The sequence below is a fragment of the Meriones unguiculatus genome, chromosome 6, assembly GCF_030254825.1.
Source record: "Meriones unguiculatus strain TT.TT164.6M chromosome 6, Bangor_MerUng_6.1, whole genome shotgun sequence".
Classification (NCBI taxonomy): domain Eukaryota; kingdom Metazoa; phylum Chordata; class Mammalia; order Rodentia; family Muridae; genus Meriones; species Meriones unguiculatus.
This window is the reverse complement of record NC_083354.1, coordinates 40,034,124-40,059,043: the sequence shown is the minus strand read 5'-3', so window position 1 is coordinate 40,059,043 and position 24,920 is coordinate 40,034,124.

The following is a 24,920-nucleotide window of genomic DNA, read 5'->3' as shown; positions in this document are numbered from 1 at the left end:
TAGCTGATAGCATGTGCACATTCATCCTTCTGTTCTTGACTGTGGATGAGACATGAGCAGCTCTCTCAACTCGTGCTGCCGTGGATTACCCACTGGGAGGGATTGTAACTTGGAAACTCTGAGCAAAAATAAACACTTTCTTCCCTAAGTTGCTAGCAGGCATGATCCAAATGATCTGAGGGCAGTTTTTGATGCAAAGGAATTCATCCAGCAGACACTTGCCTGGGTTCTAAAGAAGAGTCAGTGGTTCCAGCCAGCTTAGCACTGACAAAGGTTGCCTCCAAATCCCTGAAAAGCATCAAAGGCATGGAGGGGTTGCCACCAAGATCCACAAACAAGAGGTCTTATCTATAGCAAAGCTATGGGAGGCTGCAAATACAAGGCTTGCTCCATGACCTCCAAAGTTGGTGCTTTTAGGTCTAAATCCAATGCAATGAATGAGGTCCAGAGGGCTTGTTAATGCTTTCATAACCCTGAGATATCATTCTTCATTTCAGACAACAACAACAAAAAACGGAATATGCTTTTAACCTACAAATATGAGAGAGACCACATGAGGCAGAAAGGATGCCTATGAGAGAGATACATACAGGCAAGGCTGAGCTCTTGTTTGTTCCTGGTTGTGGAGATACTGAACACAGTTACTGCTAGTTTTTCTGACCTATCCTCCAACCTCCCGACCTAGCCACCTGGATCTTTTTCAGATACCCCTGGGATCATCTCCCAGTCCAGCAGCTGCTGATGTAAGGTCACAACCATTTAGTGCCACATCTATAACCTTGCCATAAAGCTGTCCATCTGTCCATCAGATAATTCTCTTGTTTTGTGTATCATTGCACTCTTATTCCATCCCATTTTATCTTCACTGATGCTCGCTCTCTCCTTAGTTAGAATCAATATGGGTTCATTTATTTTTGTAGTGTTTTCTTAAGCAAACAGTGCTTTTTGGAACCAGAATTAGTATGTGCAGTTGCCAACAGAGACTCCTTATTGATATGCCCATAACTCAATTAGCCAGAGCTGGACTCTGCTGTGCCATCCATCTTCCTGCTTCTAGACACAAAGATGGATAAACAGAGACACAGATAGATCAAAATGGAATCACATTGCCACTGTTAGTATTCAGTCTACCTTTTGGTCATACTAATAGTATAGACCATGGCTCAGCAAATACCCACAGATGGTACAATTTTAGCTGTACAACAGTTTCTTCCACTGCCACTCTACTCTCAAGTGCTGGAGTCCCCACCAGTGTTTTGTTATTGCAGACAGAGGTGCAGATGTGTGTTCCTGCATGTAGAGACAGACCACAACTTCTGTCATTCCTCCTCAGGCACCATCCACCTTTTTCTTTTTCTTTTTGTCTCTCTCCACCGGGACATGAGCTCACTGATTAGGTAGGGCTGGCCGGCCCTGCCCCAGGGAACCGGCTCCTCATCTCTATGATTGATTACAGCTCCGGGCCTTTTCATGTGGGTTCTATAGAAGCACTTAAATCATGGTGCTTGTGCAGCAAGCGCTTTAGAGACTCTGCTCAATGTCCCCTTATTTTATAAACCTCGCAGAACAGTCAAGGGTGCTCCATTTCCGCCCTCCTTTACAGAGACATGCTTTCCCTTCCTCTCTCTCCATCCCCTCCTCTTCTGGTTGAAAGCAGTGGCATCGATCTCAGTCATCCCTAGACTTTTGTCCGGAGAGCTAGATCATGGAAGGATCAGGTGACACATACATAGTTTCCCTTTTCCCTCCTTATCAGTAGAAATAAACGCTGTCAGGGATTACTGGAGTGAATTCACAGCAGCAGCTGCCAAGACAGGCAGGGAAGCAAGCGCTGGCTTTATCCAACACCACAAGGGTGAGGAAGGTCACCAGGGGCGCTGTGTCTGTCTGGTCTGTGTAGCTTACTGAATTCATTGCGGCCAGCTTTTCCCTGTGTGTCCACGGAGAAAGTCTGAATGATCCACAAAGCCTTTGTAGATGACACTGTCTTTCTAATTTAGTGTCATGAAAACTAAGCATTTTTTCTATTCTGGCTGCCCAGACTGACCAGGGACACTTGTGCAATTGCTACATTTGGACAGATTTTCAGCATCCTGGACAGAGACCAAGAAAGCCCCCGTGGCTCCCTGTAGAGTCTTACTAAGGAAGTCAATTAGCTAAACAGACAGACAGACAAATACGTAATCTATAACTTACAGTACAAATTACTGATTTAGCCTTTTACAGAGCATAAAAAAAAGAGACAGCCAAAGAGATCCATTTGTGTAAGTCCATGTACTGTGGACAAATTGATGGAATCACGTACTTAGCTCATTAATAAAGCCGATGACCTCTGAAGGGCAAAGACAACATCTGGATGTGCCCAATTAAGCAAGGAGGTGCAGCCATCACCTGCTGGACTGCAGCTGGATCCCAGAGACTTCACTAATTGTATAGAAAAATCTTGCAAAGCTTGGGTCCCCAGCACCAGCATCAGAACAGGAAGCAGAAACTGGGCAGGTAGAGAAGATGGTGGCAGTTCTGAAAATGTCCCTGCTTGAGGTTAGGAGGGGCAGGAGAGAGTCCTGGTCTTGGGCCACTGCCATCCTGTATCCCTGCTTCAAAGATGCAAAGATTTGGTAAAAACTGAGAGGAGGCACCAGGACACCTCATGTTCAGAACTCTTTTGACCAGTTCATTCCCCTCCCCATGTCTCACCCAGTTTCTCTCATCATTCGTTTAAAAGGCCCCCAGACAAACACTGTGATGGTGCCACATTTCTGGGGACTCAGCCCTGCTGCATGGGAATTCTTCCCTGCCCTTTCCATCTCTTCCTTAAGCTCCCACTTGTGAATCCACTACAATGGTTAAAACTCATCCTCCATGGCTCTTGAGTTTCATTCTCTGAATTCCTGATTCAAGGAACCCAGACACCACCGCTGGCTTTAGGAATCTTTTGTGGCCATAGACTTTTCTGGGACTCAGAATCCCAAAGCTAAGCTTGCTAAGGGCAAGAAAGGCTCAGTTTCTTTCAAAGAGTGCTAAATCTTCCCAGATAATCATCATCATCAGCTGCTGCTGCCGTGCCTGTTGAGATGTGGGTCTTGGGACCACAGAAGAATAAGCAGAGTCATACAAAAAGTAATTTTGAAGAAGCCCTGGCTTGAGAGGACCCCAGACTCTCCCAGTGCTCTCAAGTCTCACCACTCAGTCTCAGGAACACAAAAATATGCTGTCTGTTGCTTCAGCTGGGGTCTAAAGTCAGACCAGAAGGGTATAGACCAACCTTGAAGAATAATGTGTCCTTGGATAAATTGTCAATGTCTGTGGCTTCAGCTTCTTTAACTAAAACATTAGGGATCATGATCATCATTATTTTCTTTTGGAGATTGTGAAACATGCCAAACTCATTGCTGCCCACAATGAGCCCTCAATACACTCTCACTGCCCACATCCCAGCAACTTTAAGGTACAGATACTGAAGGAGCTAGTAAGGAAAGCATAGACCTCACTTACCCCTTGAATATAATAACTGGGTCCATTACTGCCTGCTTCCTCCTTGCTCAGCTCTATAAGAATATATGGACTCTGTCCACTTCAATCCTCTTAATGCTTCTGGGAAGTTGGTTCATTTTCCACCAAAATTTTATTTATTTTACTAGGTTTGCTGCTTTAAAAGTAGAGCAAAATGAAAAATGCTCTGCTCTTTATACAAATAATCTGGAGTTCTGCAACAGAAAAATATTCAATTGGACCGTCTCATTTTGGCATCTCAAAGAACCAAATACAGAGTGGAGGAAGCCTTGAAACAAATTTAAAGATATTATTAACATCAAAATCTGGCTAAGTTAAAAGCCTGTGTTTCTAAAGACCATAAAAGAATGAGAGGGAGTCAGAGGAGATGGGGGTGTTTCAGTAGCAATGACTTGACTCAGCTGCAGATAGTAGGGGATGGTGATGGGCCTAAATTCCCTCTCCAAACGGTATTCCTTTCCACCCAAAGATGTTATCTTTGTTTCTCTTCAGTTCCTTGATATATCCTCTTTCCCTTTCAGGGAGTAAACAGATAAATAAAATGCCTAGGAATGTGAGAAGACACTGGGCACAAAAATGAGAATTCCACAGAACTGGGTACACATCAAAGAATACTAGGTAGTTATAAGAACAGCCTTGTCTTTACTCTTTACTTAATGTGTCTCTTCATATCTCCCCACCCTCCTCTGTAAAGCAGATGAAATAACATCTGCTTCCTAGGTCAGAGGTCATGTTTCTATACTCAACACAAGAAGCAATTACAAGAGAGTCTGCTGCATCTAGATGAGAAAGACAGGGAGCTTGTGACATCCCACTGTCTGCCCCTACAGACCTGGGAAGGGATGTAGCAACCTTGAACTATCAGAAGGTGCTGGACTCTGCTGTGGCATGTACACAGACTTCACCCAGGCTGGTGGTGACCTAGTGCATGTCAGATGTTCATTTTACTATTTTTCTCCCTTGACTGAGTCTAGAAGTTCCCAGCCTTTGTGGAGAGATGGCTCAGTAGTTAAGAGCACCGGCTCTTCTTCCAAAGGGTCTGGGTTCAATTCCTAGCACCCACATAGTGGCTCATGACCATCTGAAACTCCAGTTCCAGAGCATCAATCAGATGCTCTCTTCTGGCCTCTGCAGGCACCAGGCACACATGCAGTACACAGACATACATGCAGGGAAAACATCCATACACACAATGTAATGAAGTAAAACAACAGGCAAAGAAACAGCTCAAATGACTGGAAGGCACAGCCAAAACAAATTTGTAAACTACAAACTACAGGAAGAAAAGATAAAATTTAAGGGCAGGGTTGTTATTGCTCGATCAACCATAAAATCTATTAATTTATCAAAATGGTTTTTTAATTTATCTGTGTTCATGTGTGTGCAGGCATGCTGTGTGTGTTAGTGCATATGTCGTGTGCATGTAGTGGTCAGAGGACAACCTTGCTTATTGTGGTGGTTTGAATGAGAATGGCTCCAGTAGGCTTTTGTGTTTGAATGCTTGGCTCTTAGTTGGTAGAACTGTTTGGGAAGGATGGGGGGATGTGTCCTTGTTGGAGAAGGTGTGTCTTGTTCAACTCACCTTCTCATACAACCCAGGATCTCCTGCCCAGGAGTGACACTGCCCACTGTGAAACACACTGTATTTGGCATTAAGGTGTCAAAAGCCCACACCGTTTTTTTCATTTAGCTTTCTCTGTCTTGCTTACGGATTAGGGGGTAAGCCCTTAGCTGTTGCTCCAACATCATGTTTGTTTGCCTGTTGCCATGCTCTTGACATTATGGTCAAGGACACACCCTCTGAAATTATGAGCAATTCTCAATAAGCTCTTTCTTTTATAAATTGCCTTGGCCATGGTGTCCGTACACACAGTTTAAAAAAAAAAGTAACAAAGACAATTGTGTTTCCTCAGATATCAGCTGTTTTTTTTAGGACATGTTCCTTCAATGACCTTGAACTCACCAAACAGGGTATCTCATAGCCCAATCTATTTGAATTTTATGAGTTAATACACAATGGAATTGTTTGCCTATAAGCAGAGAATAGGCAATTCAAAAAGCACACTCCCAAAAGCATATTTTAAAGGGAAAACAATAAAATATCTAGGCATAAGCCTAATAAAAATATTCATTATAACACAACACAGAAACTGTGTCTAGACCAGCCATAGACTCTAGGGAGAACCTACTCCTGTTTTTCTGCTAAATGGACACAGCATTGAATTGACTCAGATGACTTGTTATTGTATCTATAGATCAATGCATCTCTCATCCCTCGTTAGAGAAGAAAGGCCATGGAGAAATGCTGCTTTCTGACCTGTACCCCATGTCTTGTTCAGCTTACCTTCTTATACAACCCAGGATCTCCTGCCCGGTAGTGTCACTGACCACAGTGGCTTGGGCCATCCCTCATCAATCATTAATCAAGAAAATTCCTCCCAGCCTTGCCTACAGGCCAACTTTATCAAGCCAATTCTTCAGCTGAGCTTTCCTCTTTCTCCACGATTCTAGTTTGTGTCATGATAAAAACTCACCTGCACTGTTGGTTAATGCAGAAACTCATGGCTGCTCAAGGTGCTGAGATCGAGTGATTTCTGAGTGCACAACCCTCAGAAAAACCAACCCTCGTACCTCATTTAAGGATTAGCAAACATGATAACAAAGTGGGCAAAAAAAAGTAAGAGCCACAGATAGGGAGGAGGGCTGTGAAACACTCTTCTAGGCCTGACACACCTGCTGCACTCATGACCTCACACAGCTGGAATTACGTGTCCAAGACTGGGTCCATCGACATTCAGTCATCAATGAAGGATGGGATCACAGGTTTCTTAGACTCTGGGGTGAGTCACTGGCAGGTGGTGACTGCCAGATGTCATTGTCTTCAATGCAATAGCCAAAGACTAATTAGCCACAATCTCATCTCGTAGATAGACTCATGCCCATACCCATGTGCACACACCTGGTTAAACTCAGTGGGTCAAAAGATAAAAATGCAACAAAATAAAAGGATATGAAAGTGAGAGGGAAAAACTGATGGGAAGAATGAAGGGCTTGGTGCGTAGGAAGGATGTGAGAAAATGAGTGTTGAGTAGAACCAGAATGTGTTATGTGCAAGTATGAAATTGTCAAAGAATAAATTAATTAAAACAAGTAAAGGAACAAAAAAATTAAATCATTATAAAAATGCCATGCCTGCTGTCCTGTGCTTATAATCCCAGTGCAGGGGTGCCAGAGATGGGAAGATACCTGGGGAATCACTGGTCAGATGTCTAGAATAATCAGTAAGTTTCAAGCCAGGGAAAGTCCTTGTTCTCACAAAATTATGTGGACATTTCCTGAAGAACCACATACAAGATAGACCCCTCTGTCCTCCACAAGCATGTGCACCTATGTGCATGTGTGCCTACATGTATGTGTGCACATATTTGCCTCTGTGATTGCACACACACACACACACCTCCAAAACAAGTGGCAAAGAGCTCCATTCTCCATCTATTTTGTGTGCTTCATGAGTCTGTTTCTTTTTTTTTATTTTAACTCATTCTCATACTGTTTATCTGGAGCCATTGTATTGTTAATAGTGCTCTGACCTTCCCCACTGAAGAGCTATACTCTAGTTACCAACATCCATACATGTCCTCCCCAAGCCACATAAAGATAATAAACGGTCTAGTCTACTGGGGAATTGAGACTATTACTATTGAGTATTTATTGAATAAGGTGTCAAATAGGCCATAAGCCCTAGGGGAGAACTTTCTATTATTTGTTCTGCTAAACTGACATAGTATTAAAAATCAGCTCCTAAAGACTTAATGGCATACCCATAGAGAAGTTTCTTTTAGCAGTAGATGGTGGTTAACATGGAGACCCACACTGGTTAATGAGCAGAATAAGAGACTGCTGAGTGCCAGCCCTCAATGAGACACCCATAAGACCGTCCTTCTTCCCAAGGCTCAGGGATAGTCACAAAAGAAGTGGGCTGAGGGATCATTAGTCAGGAGGATTGCCAAGAGTTTAAGGCCTAGCTGGACTACACAGTGACATTTAGTAGACATGGCTACAAAGTGAAAGTGTGTCAAAATAGAAAAAGAAAAAGGAAAACCGAAACCACCCACCCAACCAACCATACAACAAAGCGACTTGATACGGAAACAAAAACTACACAAGTCATCACAGTTGGGGTAAGTGTCTACTAGGCTTGTGACAGAGGGAGAATGGAGAATGAGGAAACATAGTTGAGGGGGAAAATTTTGCACCAATCTAAAGCCAGCACCCTGATGGTTAAAAGAAAAACAAAAAAACCCCTCTAGTCTATCATCATAAGAGGAGTGCAGGCCCAGCCAGTGGACCAAAGTAATATGGAGCCTTCATGTGCCCCATCACTGTAAGAACAAAACATCTTGATCAGAAATATACATACCCACATCAACATGAATTAGCTTATCCAATATAAAACCTATTGTTTTTCATGAAATAAAGTCTGCCTTGTCATTTCTTCCTTCAAGGGGGCTCTGACAGCCTGATGGGTTCTCATAGACTTAGTATCAAGTAAGGCCACTAAATTAATTGAAAGGGCTGTTTCTGACCACCTGTTTCTCAGCAATCATAGAGGTTCAAGCATGCCTGGTAGTTGGCTGGATTTAATTTGCCTCATTTCTTGACACCAAGACATTAATCACTGATTGGACATGAAGGGGAAATGCAGTATCTAATGAGAAATTGAGTGAAGAGAAAGCTCGAGGATTCCATCATGATTTCTTTTCTCTAGTGCTTACAGTAAGCCACCAACCCATGGGAGACAGAGCCTCCGAGAGACATTTTCCAGTCAAAACTCACCATGAAGGCCCCTGCCTGAGAACAATGAAACACCTTCCTCAGCTTCTGGGGCCAGTGCTTGGAGAGTATTTGAGCGTCTCCCACACATGCATCGGTGGAGGCCACTAGAAAACAAATACAGATGATGGCAGGGAGGCAGTGAAGTGGCAGTTGCTAGGCTCTAAAAGTCAGTTCTGTCACCCAGGCTGGCCTTCTCCTCCCACAGGACATGAGCAGAGCAAGACACACTTGCTTTTCCAAGTGCCAGCAAGTGCTGGGCTCCAGGGAGGGAGAGGGCATGAGTCAATTAGCTAAGCTATAAAAGACAGCGACAGGGAAGGTTGGGTACCTGAGCGGGTGATGTTTGAATGATGTAGGACTGGCACAAGTGATGCATTCCAAGAAAGAAAACGAAGGGCTTGGTTGAGTTCTGTCCTCCCCGTACATCTGAGTTCTGTAGTAGACAAGCTGGCCTTGTTAGAGGAACTGTCAGACAACATCAGTGCTGAAAAGTAAGTACTTGTTATAGGGAGAAAAAGGGAACTTCTCAGGATTTGGGTTGAGGCTCCGGTAGTAGAGTGCTTGCTAAGCATGCAGGAAGCCTTGGGTTCAATCCCCAGCACAAAGCACCACCAAGCCTGTAATCATTCCCAACACCTGGGACGAGAAAGCAGAGAAAGCAATAGAAACTCGGCATGGTCCTCAGCTAAAGGGGAGCGGAAGCCAGCCAAATGAAGCCTTGTCTCAAAAACAAAAACAAAAACAAAAACAAACAAACAAACAAAAACATTCCAGCCATGGATTCAGAAACTCTGCCTCCTTTTTGGTAAAGCACAACCCAAAGGTTTCCTCTGTCCACTGTCTTTTTCATGAATGCCATGTGTATTTACTTAACAATCACTAAAACCTATTTACTTAACAATCACTAAAACCGAAATTTGAAAACAAACATTTTGCAGATAATTCTTTGATAGGCTGAGAATTTAGAGCATGAAGGCTTTGGTACAGGGATGGTCTTTGCTTGTGGTTTCTAGGCACTTCAAATGTAAAATTCTTGAAAGCATTTCATACACATAATGCCATGTCACAGAGCTCAAGGCCATGCTTCATGGAGAGCACCAGCAAGCAGCACTTGGGAAAAAGGCCTTCACATCTCCCTCAGGGCATTGCTACTGAACAGTGGGGAAGGGAGCCCATGGAAATGGTCAGAACAAGAAACTAAGGAGAACCTGGATTTCTTTCTCTTTCCTTTCTTTTTCTTTTTCTTTTTTTTTTTCTTTTTGTAATGGGTTTATTTTATAACATATAACACAAAATTGTTATTTTGGTTATTCAGAAATTTATAATTCAGTGACATTTATTGTATTTGATCTTATCTAAACATTATTGATTCCAATAATTAAAATACAACCTTATTCCTTTGCTTCCATTTTGTCAAGTTGTCAGTAGTTTTGATTTCATTATAGCTCTCTGATACTCATGGGATTTTAATTTTTGACTTTCTAAATTTGTTTTGTTTTCTTACTGAATAAAATATTACTCTACATAATATTTCAGCATTTAGGCATCATACTGCAACAATACAGGCGTAACCAAGGCTTAAAATAGCAATTCTTTGAACAAGAAAAGCTAAGTCCTGAACTACAGAAACACCAAATATCTTCTTCAGTGATGTTGAAGATGTCAATCATTCTATAACCTTAACTACCAATCTAGGCTCTTCAGGATCTGAGAGTCAGTAGGGAGGTTTTTTTAGGAGCCCCAAAATGGTACTAGGTAGAAGAAATGGACATATAATTGGCAAATTGAATTCATACTAAAACAACAGTGTAGACAGACCTTCTGTTTTGTCTAATGTTCTGTCTTTGATGTGTAAAGTGTATATATATGTGTGTGTGTGTGTGTATAACTTTTACTCTCTAAGAGCAGCCTTAAAAATAGGGTGATGATGTAATGATAATGCTGTTTATAGAAATCAGGAAGTACCTAGAATGAAGATATTTTAAGAAAACAAAACAAAACAAAACAAAATGTTCCTTTGACTTACCCAGTGTGAAATATTTGCTAAACGTTTAAGGGATATCAAGAAGGTAATGAATATGTAACTCTAAATATGATATGAGTGAAGGCGACAGTAGTAGAAAATAGCAATTTGGAAGAGGACATCTGCAGATTGATGAGGCATGAATACTAATGGTTCCTATATTAGCATATTAGAACATGTCTGCAGGCTACTAATTCTAGAAGAAAAATGTCATACAGCTACTTTCCTTGGTGATTTTCTCCTAATACAATTGAATTTCTAAGAAATAACTCAAAAGAAAAACCAAACACAGCTCTAATAGATGAGTAGAAAAGCTAGACACGGAGTTCCATGCACATAATTTCAGCACTCTCTGGCAAAGCCAATACAGTTGTTGAGAGTTCAAGGCCAATCTGATCTATGTAGCAAGTTCTAGGCCATCCAGGGTTACAAGGTAAGGATCAGCCAAACACAAGCAAACAACAAAACAAATAAAACAAAATAAATCAGAAATCCCAGGATAAATGATGTGTTCGGCAAATCTGAATTTTTGATTTTTGTTGAATTCTAACATATCTCTTTCATACATCTTAAAACAAAACAACAACAACAATAACAATAAAACCAGGGTTCAAACTCTGGAACTCAGATAAAGGTAAAAGGAGACAACCAAGTCCATGAATTTGATCCCTAAATTTCAAATAAGGTTTGTGGCAAATAAAATAAAATAAAATAAAATATAAAATAAAATAAAATAAGACTGTAAGAGAGGAGAAATTCCAAACTGCACAAATACCAAAGCAAAGTTACAACAAATAACTAGAGAATATGACACATTCAATCACACAAAATAAAGATCCACTCTCTGTCTTTAAACAATTGAAGATCTGGGACTTACATGACAAAGAATTCAAAAGAACTATCTTAAATGTAGATTTATGAAAAGCAGAGCGAGGACAGACCAAAGTCTAGAAAAACAATATATATGACAAAGTGGTAAAATTACAAATATAAAGAAAGTGTTTTTAAAACATCCAAAGATTCTATATGTGAAGAAAAAAAAAATCACTGAAAGTTTTCAGTATGAAACTTAAGAAGAAAAAATTCAGTCGACTTGAGGACAGATTCTTAAACAATCAGATGAACAAAATTTTAAAAAGGTAAAAGAAGTGAGGAGATTGGAAGGAATTTACATGACACATTAAAAGCATCAATATGTGTGTGTTATGGGAGTCTTTAAAGGAAATGATAGAGAGCAACAAAAGCTCATTTTAAAATAATAGTGACTTCAAACATCTAAGTCTGAGTAGAAAATGTACTCCATGCTTCATGACTCCAAAAGCAGTTATCATTAAATTGTCAAATGTCAAAGACAGCAAAGATCAAAAGCAGGCACAGAAAAATAGATTAAACACACACACACACACACACACACACACACACACACACACACACACACTTTCTAAATTCTAGAGGGTCCAGCTAGAACCAGCAGCAGATTTCTCGGAGGTTAAACTGCTGCTGAGGAGAGTCGGACACTATAATAAGTCCTGAAAGAAAAACTAGTTAAAAGCTACCAGAAGACACATAAAGTAGTCATTATATAATGACCAAGTGCCAAGTGACCGCTTTCTCCGTAACAGAGAACAATTGTAAATTTGTATAAACATTACTAACCTAAAGCGAGAGATGATGAGACAGAATGGAAGTATAGCAATTCAGATAGGAGGCATTAATCCTCAGCTCCCAGCAATCACCATAACGCTGAGATCAAAATCAAAATCACTAAGTAGGTAGCAGAATGGCAGCTATAATGAATGAATACTATAGGGAAGAAGCATATGCCTATGTGTATGTGAGTGCATGTACAGGTGTGTGCACATACGTGTACATACTGCATGTGTTTGTGCTTGTGCGTGTGAATGCAGGGATACATACACTCCTTTATAAACATCAGATTGCACATTGTTGCATGGGTATAAAATACTTTCCAGCATGTATGTACTGGCCACAAGGAACCTTTTAGCAAACTTAAGAATGTTAAGATCATACTGTATCTTTATTGAAGAGAAGATTGAGAGTAATTAATTGCAGAAGGAAACCTGTCACCTGTGTGGATATTATACAGTGTACTTTGGACCAGGTATGTCAGAGAAGAAATGAAAACAAAACTAGAAAGTAATTCAAGACAGAGATAGAATCACAACTTATGTGACAACAAAAACAAAGCAATGCTAAAGATGACAAGTTATAGCAATGCATAAAACCAAAACAAACAAACAAACAAAAAACTCAGGTAAACAACTTTTCATCTTAGAGGTCCAGAAAAATAAAAACTCAGTCCACATTTTTACCAAAGGGTAATTGATGAAGATTAAATCAGAATAAAACAAAACAAGGAAAAGAAAATTAAAAATTAGTGAAAACTTCAAACTTTTGGGGGAAGGTTTAAAAAAACAGCAAATCTTTTGCTAGACAGGAAAAGGGAAAATTTTAAGTCAATACAACCAGAATAAAAGGGACATTACAATTGATGTCACACAAATAGAAAGGAACACAAGAAACACATACAAATACACACACATGATAATCTAGATAAGTCAAGAATATATTATCTTCTAGGACTGAATCATGAAACCATAGATTTTCTTTACAGACTAATGATAATGTCATGAATTCTGTATCCAGAAGCTTCCCATCAAAGCAAAGTGCAGGACCAATGGCTTTCTAATTCAAATGCACCCAAATATCTTTCATTATTGCAAAATTCAGTTAGCAATTTTGTTTTCTGAAAGTTGCCATGAGAGTTTAAGCTGCATTTATAAAAAGCAAAAAAGATGGAATGGTTCTAGTTTAAATTTTGGCCAGTCAAGTGCTCTGAATAGGACAGAAAAAAAAGTCTATGTTCTCAACTGAAACTACTGAAATATTTAAATTTTCCAAGTCTCTAAGTAGAAACACCTCCAAATTTATTTCAGGAACCTCATTTCACCCTGAAACCAGAGCCAGACAGAAACAGTACAAGAAAAGTAATATCATAGGGAAAAATATTCCCAATAAACAGAAGTGCAAAATCCTCAATTATATGATATCAACAGTGCATTAAAAAGTTTGGATACTCTGACTAAATTATCTTTTCATGGAATGCAGGGATGGTTCATCATATAAAACAATGCATCAATAGATACAGAATATCATTTCACAAACTTCAACATTTTTTCAACATTAACAAAAACTTTTTTAACAAAGTAGATTTAGAAAGTGGTGGTATCATTATTTCATTTCTTTTCTGTAGTAAATAGGCCCATCAATATTTCTAAGATAACCTTTATAGGGTAATGTGTAACAATCTCAAATTTAGATGACTGAGCAACTAGGATCCTAAAATTCAGGTCAGCATGGCCACACTCCATCAAAACAAAAGAATAGTGTGGGAAGAAATGAGTTCACAATTAAACAGACAGGAGAAACCAGTGAGGATTAAAACCAGCCAACTCAGAAAACAAGCAGTAACTATTCAGCTACAAAAATGTCAGCTGGAGAGCATAAATTGTGTCTGTTTTAAAATAAACTTTTGTAATGTGTTTGACAAGGTAAAGAGAGAAACAAAACTCTTTCACAAGGATTAATATATAATAGATATGACACCTATTTTTGGGGGGGAGTGGAGGACTTCCATAAAGTAAGGCCTGGGAGATAGCTCAGTCAGTAAAGAGCTTTGTCACACAATGGTTAGGACCAGAGTTCAGATCTCCAGCATCTAGGCCAAAAGCTGGGCTTGGAGGCAGTATGTATGTTCCTACATTGCTAGAAGTCGTGAGGGATAGGAAGGTCACCAAAGGTCACTGGCCAGTCATCCTAGTCAACCAGTGATCTCCAAATTCAATGAGAGATGTTGTCTCCAGAGACGAGATGGAGAACAATCGAAGGAAACACCAGACATTGACCTCTGGCCTCTACACTCTTGAGCACAAGTGTACACATGCATGTGCCCACATGCCACACAAACACATAAATATACCACACACACACATACACACACACACACACACATTTTAAAAATAGTATGTTTATAATGTAAAAATATTATCTGTTTAAGTAACTCAGAGAGATGGTTTAAAAATGGTTTGGATTAGCGAACTATCAAAAGTGAGCAGGAAGAAGTTTGTAAGGAAATTATATCAATGGCAGTGGTTAAAATCTGAGGCAGAACACAAAACCCAAACATGCATTTACTCGGGAAGTTGTGGGAACCATATACATATGCAGAACAGGTAAGTCACAGGGATTTAAACAAACAAACAAACAAACAAACAAAAAAACTCACACTAAAAAATTACAGAAACTCCTGACCTTGATAAAGACAAAAAAACCCACATCTAGACATTTGATTTTGGATCCAAATGAGACTGAAAAACAGAGAAGGCTCAGCGGCAGGTGGAAAAAGTACAATTGTCGGAAGGTGGAGGGAGGAAGACAGCTAATTTTTCAATAGCAAAAATAGAAACTCCAAAACTGTCAGGAATGTCACAGAAAGTGTGAAAGAAACCTTAAGTTGTTTAAAGAGCCTAAGATAAAGATGTGTCAGGAAAACAATTTGAGTTTTCTTGGCAGACATCTTCATTAAAAATCCTTTGGTCTGAAAGACTCTTCAAGTGACTCCATGATGTCAAAAGAATAAGGAGCAAAGGGAATTATGGGTAAATGTTAAGAAGTTTTGGCAGTAGAGAGGGATGTTTTTAATGTCTAATTTACAAGGGTATAAAAATATAAAAATATATATTTTAATGTTTAATTCATATATTAGATAAGAATAAAACAACATAAAAGATGGAAGACACTGTGGACTCAGAGTGTCCAGTCTTCTTACATTATTCGAGAAGAGTATTGAATAGTGATTTGACTATTTTTGAAGTTACATGCCTTAGAATTTCAAAAGGGAATGCTGAAGGAATGCACTGGGTATTTAAAGTTTTCAACTCATGAGGAAGGACCATGGCAAGAGAAACTATAAGAAATTGAAGAAGAAATTAAACTAAGAAAAGGCAGGAACTCCCTGCCACAGTAACAACGGCCTGTTAAAAGAGCCCTTTAAGGTGTTGAGATGGTCAGATCACATGAGAACCATTTCTATATGCTGCACAGGGAAGGGCAAGCAAGTTGTAAGACAACAGCCAGAACACTGTGGAGAAATAAAAGGAGATGCCACCTCGAGGTGGTGACTGGTTAAGTGGTCCTGGCCTATGCTCTCAGAGTGATTCAAGAAACTGGGGTGGTGGAAGGCACCACTCCAAAATGCAACAGTAAAGCTCACCCAAAATATTTCTCCTACCTCTGTGAGATCACTTTCCTAGCATCCAGGAACCTAGATTTGGTTACAGGGACCAAGTGTGGCAGAGCATGCCTGTGATCCTAGCACTCAGGAGGTGGACAAAGGAGAAATTCCAACAAAAGTTCAAAGTTATTCTCAGCTACATGGAAAGTTGAAGACAGCGTAGGTTACTTGAGGCTTGTCTTGCCTGAGGGCCAGGTCTGTGGGGGTGGGGGTGGGGAAGCGACTTAGTGTCTACAGTGCTTGCCTAGCAAGCACAGAGTCTCAGGTTCAAACCCTAGCCCTGCCCTAACTCTGCCTGCTGCTGTACACCCGTTAATCCCGGCACTTGCAAGGGAGGGACATGACGATCAGGAGTTCGGGGCTCTCCTTGGCTGTGTAGGAACCCTGAAGCCAGCCTGAGACACCAGAAACCCTGTCTCAAAAAAAATGAACTTCATCATTCTGATAATTAGGAATTCACCAAATTCATTCAGTTTGTGTGCTTGGACCATTAAAACGTAAACACCATTGTCCTTGCCAGGTAGGGGGTGCCCATGTGGGCGGAGAACCATAAAAGCAAGCCAGGCAGGGTGGCACACACCTGTAATCCCATACCTGGGATTTAAAAAGAAAAAAAAATGCACGCCAGAATCCCTGGCACTTGGAATTAGCTTTTTTTCTTCTGAAAAACAGTCCTCTTTGCAAGCTCTATATAGACTTCTTAGGTTGAGCCTGACGATTTCATTTATTGCAGTAAATAAATGGCCATCTTTTCCTCTCGTCTATCTTTTTCACACAGCAGCTGCCAAGACTTTTGCCCTCCCCATCTTCTTTGTCGCAGGGAGACAACAGTGCAGGCTGTGTATTCAGAGCAGTAGAATCAAGCAGCAGAACTGGCCAGGGCAGAGCTGGGTTCTTGCAGGACTAACTGGCCAATCCGATTCCCCCTGAAACCCTGGAGAACATCCAGCTGCAGGCAGCCTTGCAAACCCTGCTTTTCTTCTCTTTCTTTTTTTTTTTTTTTTTAATTTTTTTTTTCTTTCTCAAATATCAACACAATGATCCTGGAAGGATTTTTTTTTTAAATTGAGTTCATTTCCACATTTCCCATTAATAAGACTAAGGCACGACAAAAGAGAAGCCTGGTTCCTGCTAACATATTTATCTATAAAGATACTTAATTCAAATACATCAGTGGGTAAGCCAATAGTTAAGTTAACCCATTTTTAACAGTAACAGGCTATGTGAATTTCCAGACCTTGATCCAGAAATCACACACACATATGTCTATACAGAGGGAACTCCTAATATTACTTACCTAGCAAAAAGCAGTTTAGAGAGATTCTTGACCACTGAATAAGAGTGTATTTTCAGGGCTAGAGAGATGGTTTAGAGCTTAAGGGCACTGCCTGTTCTTCCAGAAGACTTAGGTTCAAATCCCAGCCTCCCACATGGCGGCTCACAACTGTCACTTCAAGATCTGGTATTTTCACATACACATATATACAAAACACCAATAAGATAAAGGTAAATAAGTTTTTTTTTAAGTTCATTTTAAACTTGGAAACATCCTTTCAGTGTAAGATATTAGTTTATCTCTTTTTGGTAAGACTTAGAGAAACAGGCACCTTTATTGCTCACAGAGTGAGCTAACATGGACCCTCTAAGTCACAGGTGTGATCTGAGTGAAAAATGGTCTCCGTAGGGTCAAGTTTTTGAGCATTTGTTTCCCTGTTGGTGGCGCTGTTTGGGGAGGTCATGGGGAGGTGCAGCCTTGCTGGAGGAAGTACATCACTGGGAGCAAGCTCTGAGAATTTAAACTCTCACCCCACTTCCTGTTCCATCTCTGCTTCCGGGTGTGATCTATGAGCTTCTTGCTTCTGCCATGGTTCCCCTCCAAGATGAACTCTTATCACCTTGGAAATGATAAATTCTTTCTTCTATATGTTGTCTTGGTCATGGTGTTTTATCACAGCTTTATTATTATTTAGTTAATAAACAATTAACTAAAGTTTTATTTTAAGAAGAAAATTTAACAAAACACCCTTAACAAGCATATATATATATATATATTCATCATTTTACCTTTCACAGCTTTAATAAAAGTCAATGTACATCATTCTATATAAAGAATGTTTTTGCTACACAAAAACATAGTACATTCAAACAAAACTTTAGTGTATGTTGCTTAGATTTATTTTTATCAATGCAAAGCATTTTGGCTATTAAAATCTTGCCTTAAAATATTAGATAATTTTTTAAATCCTGTAAAAATATTTTTTTTTGCTCTATCTCAGTTTCCAGAATTAGCAGAGAAGGTGTTCTCACAGCAAGGATACTCAGGACTGACGTTTTTATCAGTTAACGTTTATATAGCTCATGACTGGACAAGCTAAAACCCAGCTTCCTTGTCAATCTGTTTCTCCAAACCTTTTGCATTTTACATACATACCTTTATTTTCAAATAAAGGGGAAAATGCAGATGCAAAAGAAATGGTTCTTATATATAGTTTGAAATTCACTCATGCACATTTCAACACACCACATCAATGATCTCAATTTTCAGTGTGCAGTGATAAAAAAGAAAAGAAAGACAGACAGAAAGAAAGAGAAAAGAAAGAAATGCAGAAACAAAGTGGCCAGAGATGTCCTACTCAGTTATCTTCAGGAGCTGCAGGGAAGAGATAGGTCCCCCCCGCTTACTGTTTTAGAAATCATCTTAGGTTTCATAAAAGATTAGTCAGTGACAACTCTCCCTAGAGACACTAGGACAGTCCTTTCTGTGGTCCCATAAAGCACAGCATATATCTCCACAGCTTGGCTTCTGCATCTTGAATAAGTCAACACCTAATGGTTCCATCCAGTCCCAAACTTCCCAGTCCCACAGCAGACAACCCAGTAGTTCCACACAACTAAAAACTGCTTAAAAGACTTCCCAAAGTGACAGTCTGTTCCAGAAGTGATTATCTCTCTCTCTCTCTTCTGAATTTACTTTAATTTTAGTATTTTTTTATCCTTCTCTCATACATTACATTCCAACTGCAGTTAACCCTCCCTCCCCTCCCCCCAGCCCACTTTTCCAGATCCACCTCCATTTAGAAAAGAGCAGGTATCCAAGGGACATCACCAAACACAGCATAACAAGCTACAATAAAGACCAGACACATACCATCACATTAAAGCTGGACAAGGCAACCCAGTAGGAGGAACAGGGTCCTACAAGTAGGAAAAAGAGTCAGGGACAGCCCCCACTGGTCCCCACTGTTAGCAATCCCACAAGAACACCAAGCTACTCAGCCATAACATATATGCAGAGGACCTAGGTCAGGCCTCACCAGGCTCCCTGACTAGCAATGGGGGACAAGGAGCCTGAACCGGCCATCTTCTGTAACGAGGCAAGGCCTCAAGTGGAGGAATCGGGACACAAACCCAGCCACAAAACCTTTGACCTACAGGTTGTCCTGCCTGCAGAGTATTCTGGGACCAGAGCCTAGCAGAATCATCATCAAAGAGACCAGAGAGGCTTCACCCAGCAACTGATCAGGGTAGATGCAGAGTCCCACAGCCAAAGATTAGGCATAGCTTGGGGAATCCTGGGGAGGAAGAGGAGGAAGAGGAAGAGGACAGGAAGGAGGAGTAGAAGGAAGAGCAGAAAGAGGAAGAAGAGAAAGAATAGAAGAAACTATGGGGTTCAGGGACACACCACAACACAGCCCATAGAATCTACTTTTATGCTTTTTAAGACAAAATTTTCCTATGTAGCTCCAGCTGACCTATACAGCCATGACTGGCCTCAAGCTTGCAGCCACTCTGCTGCTTCTGCCTTCCCAGTGCTGGATTTACAGGGTGTGGTAGCATGGCTGGCTTCCTTTTGATTTCTGCACAAGACTCTGAAGGAAAGCCCCGAATAGCAGTGTTTCTTCTCTAGATTTCTGCTTTCCCTAGGTATCCTTTTCTGATGATGCCTTTTAGCATTGGCATCAGCATGGCATCTCAGAGGAAGCTTCATTTCTGGAGACTCTGTTTTCAGAAATAGCATTGGTCTAATTTGCCAGTCTGCCAGCTCCACAGGCAAAGGCCAACAATTCCCAAGCTACATTTCTCTCTTTAATAAACGGTGAAAGTTTATTTGATTTATGGAGCAAGAGCATGACACTGACATTCAGTGAGGGCCTTAACCCTGCATCTTAATTTAACACAGCGCAAGGATGGACAGGTATGTACAGAGAGGAAATGCCCCCTCTAAAATGCACTCTGAAATTTAACTGTAATTATAAGGCTATTAGGAACTGAAACCTTTAAGAGGTGATCAGGCCATGAACCATTTGGTGTTCAGAACACCTCGTTAAAGAAAATCATTTCCTTAAGTCATGTGGGTGGGGCCTTTCAAGATCACAGCATGCAAGGTGTACCTACCAGAAACAGCCTGTCCTGAGCTTCATATGGGCTGGACTTTACCCATCTGGGAGATGAGTTTTTATAGAAACCATGAGATGGACTGGCTGTGTGATTAGCTGTGGAATCATCAAGCTAAAAAAAAAAATCATTATTTGAAGTTCTCTTATCTGCTCGTGCCATGTTGAGTCCACAGAAAGAGCAAGGTCAGGGACCTTCAAGTTTGGAGGCTATTTGAGGGGACAATTAAAAAGATAGTGGAGAAACAGGTTTAACAAGCTTCAAAGAGGCACTTGAAAGAAGCTCATCTAATGGGTGTGTGAGTGGAAGTCTCCTGCTCATGAAGGTCAACAGGATGCTGCGTAGGAATATACAACTTCAGGAGGAGGAGGAGGAGAGCAGCAAAGGTGCCCAGTCAGATGCACATAGTGATGAATCCATATGTACATAGGTATGGTGAGAGTCATTTATTTACTTTTTTGTGCACTGGCCAGTGCCAAACACTGGCACCCTTATCGTGGCAAGGCCAGATGTTAGGCCAGATGTTTTCACTCTTTTGTTGCAGCCTTTCATCTCAGGATATGTTGCCATGGGAACGTGAATTCAGGCAGACTCAGGAGATGAAAGCATTTTTTCCATCCAGGGCATGAGATAAAGCCTTCAGAAGTTCTCCCTCTGTGAAGTTGCAAGCCACAATTCTCTTATAGCCTCAAAATATCACAGGGGCAGACAAAACAGGCGGTTGAGGTTGTCACCATCAGTAATAACCATGGGCTATGTGATGGCACCTATAGGCTTGGGCTTCACTCTGTTGCTAGGCCTGTGTCCCACCCCATCTTGACCCCTTCCCAAAAACCCAAAGGTACATAGTTGAAAAAGCATTCAGAGAATTTCCCTTATGATCTTGATATTGTAAAATTGGAAACATGTTTAATCAATGTTTACCATGTTACCTGAGTAGCATCGGGTAAGCTGTAGAGATTACTCTCCTTCATGTGAGGAAAGGGTCCACAGTGAGGTACCTCCTTAGCCAGGTCTTCTCATTTTCAGCTCCTGAGAACTGAAGTTCCAAGATGAGAAAGACAGACAGAGAGGAAGGAAGAAAAGAAGAAAGGAAAGAAGGAAGAAAGAAAGAAAGAAAGGAAGGGAGGGATGGTGGGAAGGAAGGAAGGAGGAAGGAAGGAAGGAAGGAAGAAAGACAGACAGGCAGGCTGAACCTGTATTAAGGATTCAAATGACTAAATTTAAGATCAGGTTGAATTAAAATATTGCAGAACACAGATAATGTACTACTTTTAGAAGCTTTGAAAGCTATCCATTGCCCATCTCTATATCTGACCTAACCTTCTTGTGACTATTGAAATTTTAAAATGTGTTCCTAGTGGCCGCCAGTTGCTGCCCATACAAAACATCTGGCACCTGTAGCGGTTCCCTCCACCTCACTGTAAGCCGCCTACTTGAGTGGTCTGCACTAACGGGTTCTGTAAACACCTACGCCTACTCCATTCTTTGTTCTATAGCTAAATAAAATCTCATTTAATTACTTTCTCAATGGAATGTGGACCTGGGGAAACCAATGGTGAAATGGTGTTCCTGAGGCATGGTCACTCATGCTGGATTCCAGAACAAACTCTGCTACCCACTTTGATGTGAAAGCAGTGGTTTTATAGTGATATTCGCATACACCTTTTTGAGAATTCAAGGCCCCTCCTTCCTTCCTTTTGGGACATGGTTGCAGCATAGAGTAGTTTTGAGAGAGAAGACGGTGAAGTGGGACAGTAGGAGTTGTGAGAGGTCACCTGCTCCTTACCCTCTCACCCAGATGCCCTTGTGAAATGGACTGCATGAGAAAGACTCTCTTGGATGCAGTCACACATTCATTCTAAGACTGGTGGATCCCCCTGTCTATCATGTGGGCGTCAAAGTGACAATGCCACACTCTGCTCTCCCTTTCTGGACCAGAAGATTATATTTCTATAATTTTCAGTGTAAGTGTGGAATTTTAAGCAACTGTTCACATGCAAGTCTTTGGGTGTCTACTTTGATCACAGTTACTTGTATTATTACCAGCTGAATACCCCTTATCTGAAATATTTGGGGACATAACTGTTCCTGATTTCAGCTTTTTTTGTTTTTTAATTTCGGAAATACCTGTATAGACTTTGATAGCTGAAGATTCCTAATCCTCAAATTCAAAATCTTTAATGGTCTGAAATTTTAGCATAATGTTCATCTTAAATTTTCAGATTAGAGTTGTGCAGCTCGTATGAGAATAGCTAGCATGGATTTGCAATGACCCTCCAGGCCTGCGCGGGAAACACATTAATGAATATACACCTCAGGCAAAATATCACACTGTAGCAGACACCTGATTTTTCTAGCTGGGTGACAGGATGAGTAAAGGGCCTTGCTCATAGGTCATGTGTTCTCAGTAACTATCAGTGAGTGAAGACTGAGCAGATGGATGGGCATCAGTTATAACAAATCAGGCACTGGCCGCATGCTCACCTACATAATTCTTTGGAGTTCTCAGATAAAACTTTGCTACAATCAGCAACTCTGTGTTTAAGCCTCTACTTATAATTTATTAGCTGCAGCTGCGTGACCTCAGGAAAAGTTGACAGGTTCTCCAGTCTTTCATTTCTTTAATTGTAAAACTTAGCTACTATCTATCCCCTTCCAGGTTGTCATGAGGGGTAAAGTAAGCTTGTAAATGACTTACTCCTTGGCTAGCACCCAGTGTTCATTCGATACAGGGTGAGCATGGTGTGAAATGTTCCCCACTGGCTGGGGGTCCGAATGCTTAGCGCTGCTTTGGAACATTGTAGAACCTGTAAGAGATATACCCTCACTGGAGAAAATGAGTCAATGGGGGTGGGGCCTTGAGGCTTTGTATCCGGGACCCACTTCCTGTTTGCTAATTCTGCTTTCCAGCTGCGGACAATATGGCATGCTGCCTCATACTCCTTCCTCCGTGCCTTCCCCGCCATGGTGAATTGTATCCCTGGAAACTGTGGGCCAAAGTAAACCTTCCTCTCATCAGTTGATTACTTGTGGAGTATTTAGTCACAGCAAGAAAATAAAAATGTTAAGTACTACAGTGACTATTAATTTTGAGATACTTATTCATTGATTATGACCCCCTGTCTATTGGTGGTGAACACACAGAGTGGCAGGTCGAAATTTGTAATGAACTTTCACAATACCTTTCTTGTCAGCCTCCCACAGTCAAAGCCCAATCAGCCATGGAAACTGGAGAAGTATTTCTCTTTTTCCATCCCCATTGCCTCTGCCATGGGTCAGACTGTATCTTTTAGCTTGACAATGGCCAGAGACACTCCCAGGATCTGCAACATATGCCCAAACTAACTCCCGAAGAAAATTCTGTCTAAAGAGCATTAGCTGTCTTTATAACTGTCCTAAACTTCGACTTTCTTGCTTGCATCCTTCAAACTGCTCCCTACTAAAACAATCACTGACAGTTAAAACTGGCACTGAAAATGATTTACAGCCTGGTCTTGCATATTCCTTCAGAAAAAGCATCTCCCCTACTCCTGCACAAGCCGTAAGCCTAGAGGATTTTTGTCTGGCTTTAGATTGGTAGACGTCATAATGAAAAGAAATAGAAATGCAGAACGAGCTCTTTCAGGATCATCTCTCTATCATAGTCTGTGACACCCCATCTTGGTTGAGATTCACTTGCAATAAGAAGTGATTTTCCGTATGCTTTGCCCATGTGTGGTATTTAACACGTAGAAGTTCTAGTTCACTCTGTCTTTCCCTAAGTCTTAAACATGTTATCTTTTTTTTAAAGGACTCCTCTTGCCAATGGCATATAGTTATTTTCTGCAACAGTTGTGGTGCTTTGAGTGTGAAGGACGTAGGGTTGCTGTGGCATCTTTTGTTTTCCATCATTGAAACAGCAGAGACTGAAAAGAGATATCTGAGTTAGAACCGCTGTCTCTACTGAGTGCCCTGGAGGCTAGGGAATTAGAACAGCACAGAACTCCCCCATCCTTATCGTAGGGATGCTTAATCTGGAAGCCTTAGGTAGAGTGTTTGTGCTAAGAAACGAGCCATATCAAAAGACACACACCCAGCTTCATCACACTGCTGTGAGGGTCGATGGTTCCCAGCTGAGCCCTTCGAAGTGACACATCTGGTGGCCCTCAGATCCGGTAGGATGGCTCACCAGACTGTATTGGTTACCTGAGATATCACACCACTGTGTTCAGATCCTTCACATGTAGACAGGAACCTTTAGAAAGAGTATCTGCTCCTCAGTTTAGTATGAGGGAAGGTCAGGCAGGGTTAAAGAGCTGTACCCTAGCATGGCTGGTCTGTCTTGGCATCTCAGAGACAAGGTCAGCCTTAAAAAATAGGTCTGGGGTGAGCTGCTGTGCTTCAAGGCAGTGTGTATACACCTAACTGTTCCATCATCATCTTCAGCTTCCCTTGAGTTTGTACTTCTTAGTTTCATAGTGGACTTTGGCCTTCCTTTAGTTGCCTTCCAAAATCCACCTCGTATCACTTCCCTCTACTGATCTCCCTTTGGCTCTTTGGACTAACTTCTGTTTAATGAGTGGTCCAGGAATCCTCTATCATGCTATTGTTTCATCTCCCATCACTCTGCAAACTTCTCAGTAAAAGTATCTAATTCAGTGTGACTCTAATTCAGTGTAAGATTTGCTTAGCTGCAAAATAAATATGGTCACTGCCATACATTTTGTCTCTCAATTCCAGTTACGAAGGACATCACATGCTTTCATCGAATCAAGTCACCTAAGGTAGGTCTGGCGTCCTTTACGGCTCATCTTCTGGAAGAGCTTAGTCTCATTTATACGTTCTGGGTATCCATAT